Here is a 6,508-nt window from a genome sequence, read left to right as displayed (position 1 = left end):
GTACTGCCTATATTTAGGGCAGTTCTTCCTGCATCAACAAACTCAATTGAGAGATTTGCTTGCAGACTTGCCCAGAGATTTGTTTCTATGGCGACTCTAAATCCCTTAAAGTTGACAACCAAGATTAAGTGTCATGCATGTCATTCTAATAAAATATTTATCTCAATGAAATGATAAGATAATTCATCTCAAAAGAATGATGTCCTAAAGTCCATGCACACTTTTCAGATGAGATTGGATATAAAATATGAAACATGAAAGAAAACTTGCTGTATCATTATGGTTATTTCAGTAAGCTTTTCTTTTTGATATCAACTCATTTCTGTTTGATAAAAAAGCCACATTCACAGTTGTTGGTGTAAGGACCCATGTCCACCTTCTAAGGGTGAGCTTTAATGGTTTGCAGAGTTAAAAATCTGTTTCAGACTTCGAAGTCTGAGAGAAGATGCTCCGTATGAATTATCAGCCCAATCGATATGAGATTTAGACATTTCAAGCTTTGGAAGAGAGTCTTGCTGTTTATCTTCTTTTACACTTCACAGAGGGCACAGTCAGTGATAAAGCTGGAAGATGGCTCCTAAATCCATTATGTCTTCACCTGTATTATCTCTGTGAGGTAAATGATCTAAATACAAAATTAAGGCTTTGTGTAGCAAAGGGCTTGATACCAGAGGTCAGCAAACAACCACCTGCAGGCTCGACCTGCATGTATGTGTTTTGTAAGTAGCTGGAGGCACGGCAATGTTGATGGTTATGCCTATTGGTGTAGCTGCTTTTCGGCAATGCCAGCATTCAGTAGTGGTCAAAGCACACCGTACAGCCCATAAAGCTTAAAATATTTACTCTCTATCTCTTCTGAAAAAAATCTTCAAACTCTGTTTAACAGATCTTCAAGTCTTTGCACTCGTTATTTATTTTATCTTCAACTTCAGAACAAACTTAATGACTGGTGTGAAAATATGCTTCTTACTGTGTGGCCTCTTGCAGTCAAGCACTCCTGTGGGGAGGAAAGGAGAAAGCACACTGAAAATTTCCAGAAGAGCATTCACAACATTAATTCTGTTCTGTTGTTCACAGCAATTTTCAAGTGTGTGTGTGTGTGTGTGTGTGTGTGTGTGTGTGTGTGTGTGTGTGTGTGTGTGTGCGGGGCCAAGGGAGGCGTCTGGAGACCCAAGACCTGGATGGGCAAGCACTCTCTCTGTTCTTGGACCCTGGACGGTGGAGGTGGATGGAGCAGAGCTCCAGAGAACACCGCTGGATTGCGATACACCTTCCCCAGATCCCCGCAACCTGTCTATTCCTTCATTTGTAAGTCATGCACTAAATAAATCTTCCTTTTAACTACGTGGAGTGGCCTTTATAATTTCCCCAATATGTATGTGTGTGTATGTATGTATGTATGTGTGTGTGTATGTATGTATGTGTGTGTGTATGTATGTATGTGTGTGTATGTATGTATGTATGTGTGTGTGTATGTATGAGTGTGTATGTATGTATGTGTGTATGTATGTATGTGTGTGTATGTTTGTATGTGTGTGTGTGTGCGCTTTGTGTATCCAAGTGCCAACAGATGCCAGTGAGGGCATTGATCACCTGAAGTTGGAGTTGCAAGTGGTTGTGAGCCTCCCAGTATGAGTCCTGGGACTTGAACTGCTGTGCTCTAGAGAAGCAGTGTAGTCTCTGAACAGCAGAGCCACCTCTCCTGCCCTATTTGTGACTTTTCATGTGTTTCAAAGAGGCAGATGAAATCCACAGAGTTGAATACATAACCTTGGATTGAATTCTTTTATTAACACCTAATTTTAAAATAGTTTCATAGAGAACTTTAAAAGTAGTGAAGAGAGGATTTATGTATCCTCTATGCATTTTTTTCAGTAGTTCCATCTCACACAATTATAGGGCAGTATAAACCCAGGAATTTGAAATGATTAGAATATATATGCTTTATTTTACTGTGCTATTTATTTACAGATACAGATTCATGCTGCCACTACCTCCGTAACACAGAACTGCTCCATCATCATAAATATATTTTAGGTTCATATACAATATATGAATATAAATATATTATAGGTTCATATAATCATAACTGTATTTAGATAATTCATCATAAATATATACAACTTGTTGGATTAGTTTTTGATGTTTGTGTGTATCTATAAACTGTAGCATTTCAGAACACTGTGCTCAAGTTCTCAGTTCTTAAGCTTTGTGGGATCAAGAGAAGGCGTGCATTCTTTGGAGTCTTCCTGTAACACATTTTCCAAGAAGAATCAGATTTGGAGCAGGAACATGCACAGCAAAGACTGGGGGAGCCTCATAATGCATAGAAAGGCAGATTCATTGGGATACTCCAGCAAAGACAGGAGGAAGTGACTGAATCCTAAAATGTAGAGACAGCAATTGAAGACTTCAAAGGAACATTAGTAATCAAGAGAAACAGCCAAGCAGTTCCAACCCATGCTGTTGCACAGGTCCCCAGCCTGTTTGTCTTCCCCATGCCTCATTTTGCATATTCTTGCTTATGTATAGAAGGCCCTCAGTCTTTAGTCATACTTAGTTGAAGGAACATAAATGTATAACTATTCCAGCTTTCAGGAAGTAGCAACCTTATCCCTGTCATTTAATTTTTTTTATGTTATTCTGATTGCCTCCACCTCTGCCCTTTTCCCTTCTGTGGGATTGACTGAAGATGGTACTGCATTGAAGCTTTTATGCTTCTGTGGGCTGATAATTAATTCAACCTAAAACATTAGTAACTAAATCTGAGTTAATATTACAAACCAATACCTATTGTCATTTTAACAGACAATATCTATTATTATTATTATTATTATTATTATTATTATTATTATTATTATTAACATCCTGTCCTGGCTGGTTTTGTGTGTTAACTTAACACAAGCTAGTCATCAGAGGATGGAGCCTCAGTTGAGAAAATACCCCGATGAGGAAACGCCCCATGAGATCCACCTGTAAGGCATTTTTTCATTTTGTGGTCAATGTGGAAGGGCCAGTCTATGGTGGGTGGTGCCATACCTGGGCTTCTGGTCTTGGCTTCTTTAAGAAGGTGAGCTGAGAGCAAGCCATGGGAAGCAAGTCAAGCATCTCCCCTCCATGGCCTCTGAGTCAGCTCCTGCCTCCAGAATTGTGCCCTGTTTGAGTTCCTGTCCTGACCTCCTTCCATGATGAACAGCAATGCTGAAGTGTAAGCCAAACAAACCCTTTCCTCCCCAACTTGCCTTTTGGTCATAGTGTTTCATCGCAGCAATAGAGATCCTAACAAAGGCACATCACAACTGCAGTTTCCCCTCCTCTCCTCCCAGTCCTGCCCCCATCTCCCTCTGCCTGCTGCCATCCTCTCCTCCAGAAGAGGGTGGGCCTCCTATGGATATCAACTAGCCATGGTATATCAAGGTGCAGTAAGACTAGGCACTTCCTCTCCTATTAAGGCAACCCTGTATGAGGGAAAGGGTTCAAAAAGCAGGCAAAGGAGTTAGAGATAACTCCTGCTCCCTCTATTAGGAGTCCTACAAGAAGATCAAGCTACACAACTCTAATATATGTAGAGTGTCTAGGTCAGTCCCATGAAAGCTCCCTCATTGTCAATTCAGTCTCTGTGAGCTCCTATGACCCAGGTTAATTGATTCTGTGGGATTTCTTGTGGTATTCTTGACCCCTCTGGCTCCTACAATCCTTCCCTCTACTCCCCCCTCACCAAAGGATTCCTTGAACTCTGCCTAATGTTTAGCTGTGGGTCTCTGCATCTGTTTCCATCAGTTGCTGGATGAAGTCTCTTTGATGATTATTATGCTAGGCTCTGATGTACAAGCATAGCAGAATATCATTAGGAAACATTTCTTTGGCTTTCTTTTTTTTATTTATTTTTTTTTTTATTGCCTGTCATGTTTGTTTGGTTCTATCCTAGGTTTCTGGGCTGTTCCACCTCTGGGTCCAGTTTTTCAAGCAATGTTAGGGCTTTTTTTTTTTTTTTTACTTTTTTTCTTTCAGAGAGAGAGAAGAGAGAGAGAAGAGAGAGAGAGAGAGAGAGAGAGAGAGAGAGAGAAAGAGTGCCAGAGCAGGGCGTCAGATCAGTAGAGTTGGAGTTTCCAACTGCAGCTCTTATATAGTTGTTGGGATCCAAACTCAGGTCCTCATGATTGAGTGGCAAATACCCCGAACTACTTATTCCTCTCTCCATCCCTTAACAGGCAGTGCTTTCTGAAGCCAAGCATGTTTACTTCAATGCTTAATTTGGTTGCACTATATAGGTCTTATGGTTGAGATAAATTATTTTGGTAACTTAAATCATTTTCTGTTTTGGACATATTTGTAAATAAAGTAGCTTCTTGATGTGAGACAGGCCTATCAATTTGGTATTAAATTTGTATTCTTTGTATGTGTTCTCACAATTCAAGCTTTTCACCAACAGCACTATAACCTCACTTACCTCACTTTTCAAATGCTGTACTTTTATGTAAGCCAAATATTCTAGCTAAAGTTTTTTTTGTTTTTTTTTGTTTTTTTTTTTTGGAGACAGGGTTTCTCTGTGTAGCTTTGCGCCTTTCCTGGAACTTGCTTTGTAGACTAGGCTGGCCTCGAACTCACAGAGATCTGCCTGCCTCTGCCTCCCGAGTGCTGGGATTAAAGGCATGCACCACCATCGCTTGGCTCTAACTAATGTTTTAACAGCACAATTATAAATAATAATTTTAAATAAATATTCCTATCTTATGGGAAAAGGCATTACTTTGTCTATTAAATAGCTCTGTGCTTTCTCAGGAACATTAAGCCCTGAAAAATAATGGACATATAGTGCCAATGACAACTCTTGTTTGAGTTAAATGTTCAGGGTGATAACCAGGATTTGATAAATGTAGCATAATCCAAGAACCTCTAGGAGGGTGACCCCACTCTAGTGGGAACTGGAATAAAAGAAGATTTGACATTGCTGTATAAGTATCATGTGCTAACTGATTGCACAAATTTAAGTCTTTGTGTATGAACCAGTCAGTTTCATTAAGACTGATGTTGAAAAATTGTTAAGGGTGTCTCTACAAGAGCATGGAATAACTTACCAGTGGCTACATGCTGAAGAAAATGTCTCTGGTTCACCCATCATTAACTCTAAATCCTCATAGTGGGGTGTGCATTCCTGAACCCACCTCATGCCAGAATGTTGATGGGCAGACTGTTTTGCAGGTCTTACAGACAGACTCATAGAACTCATGTTTTAGTTTTGTTTTTTTAAGAGTACTGTTGGTTGAAGGCAGAAACCATCCTTTGCCACACATGCACAAACTCACTTTTGCATTTGCAGCTTGTTGGTGTATATGTTAATATTAGAGAAACATTTCAATTATTTTCACCCAAATCACTGAAGTTTGCTCTTGGTGTAGTGGATGTTATAGTTTTTTTTTTTTCCAGAGCTGAGGACAGAACCCAGGGCCTTGTGCTTGCTAGGCAAGCACTCTACCACTGAGCTAAATCCCCAACCCCTGGATGTTATAGTTTTGACAAGTGTATATTGACAGGTATCTTTTGTGGAATAATCTTTCTGTACATTGTGAAGATGTGTCTGTTTTGCCTCATCTGCCTAAAGCACCTTATGATTGGCTTAATAAAGAGCTGAACAGCCAAAAGCCTGGCAGGAGAGGATAGGTAGGACTTCCAGGGAGAAACAGGAACTCAAGGGAAAAATCAGAGGCAACTAGAGCATGGAAGTCAGACTTACAGTATAGAGGAGAGGTCATGAGCCATGTGGCAGAACATTGATAAATAAACAGGTTAATTTAAGCTATAATAGTGAGATGGGAACAAGCCTAAGTTAAAGCCAAGCTTTCATAATTGATAATAAGTCTCTGAGTCATTATTTAGCAGCTTCCAGTCCAAAGAAGTCCAACTGCACTTGCACTCAATGTGGGATATCCATCATCAGTCTACAGGCCCAGAATATCTGATAGACTTTTCTGTGGAGAAGAAATCTTGAAGGACCGGGCTACCTTGTATTGGCAAAGTTTGGAAGTCAACTTCCTTTGTGTCCCGATTGTCCAATTTGGACAGCATACTGTCAGCAGTTAAGGCAAGGACAATTTCTTGGACAAATGACTAGCTTTGCCACATTGAAAGCAAATTCCATATGGGGGTTCTTTGATGCTCATCATCTTCTCTGAAGTAGATTGGTGCTGCCAGGAAAGACATGTCTCACTACCATGATAAGCTTATGTTATTGAAACAACTTAAATGCCATATTCTATGTATCTCTGAAGTATTTGAAGACCAACTATCCATCTAAACATATCTATTTGACCTTGAAAACATACCTGACATGACTAAAGCTTGATTGTACAGATGACTAACTACTAACTTGCATTTTATAATTATCCTAAATAGTTTGTTATAATAGCTTTTCAGGACTAGAACTTTACATTACATTTTTAAATGAGCTGCACGATACAATACTTTAACATAAGTAGAACATATATAAATATTAGTTATAAGAAAAATT

General features: G+C 39.5%; 1 long non-coding RNA gene across 1 annotated transcript; it reads right to left on the bottom strand.

Moving 5' to 3' along the window:
• Nucleotides 1-353: 353 nt before the first annotated feature.
• On the bottom strand, nucleotides 354-6,180 carry LOC119087480. Its single transcript, XR_005090956.1, has 2 exons — nucleotides 6,003-6,180; nucleotides 354-997 (listed from the first exon to the last, which is right to left on the bottom strand). It is a non-coding gene; the product is annotated as an uncharacterized LOC119087480 (long non-coding RNA).
• Nucleotides 6,181-6,508: the final 328 nt, after the last annotated feature.

This window comes from Peromyscus leucopus, chromosome 1, assembly GCF_004664715.2.
Source record: "Peromyscus leucopus breed LL Stock chromosome 1, UCI_PerLeu_2.1, whole genome shotgun sequence".
Taxonomy (NCBI): Eukaryota; Metazoa; Chordata; class Mammalia; order Rodentia; family Cricetidae; genus Peromyscus; species Peromyscus leucopus.
Note: the sequence above shows the minus strand (reverse complement) of the source record. Positions and strands in the feature narration are given on the sequence as shown.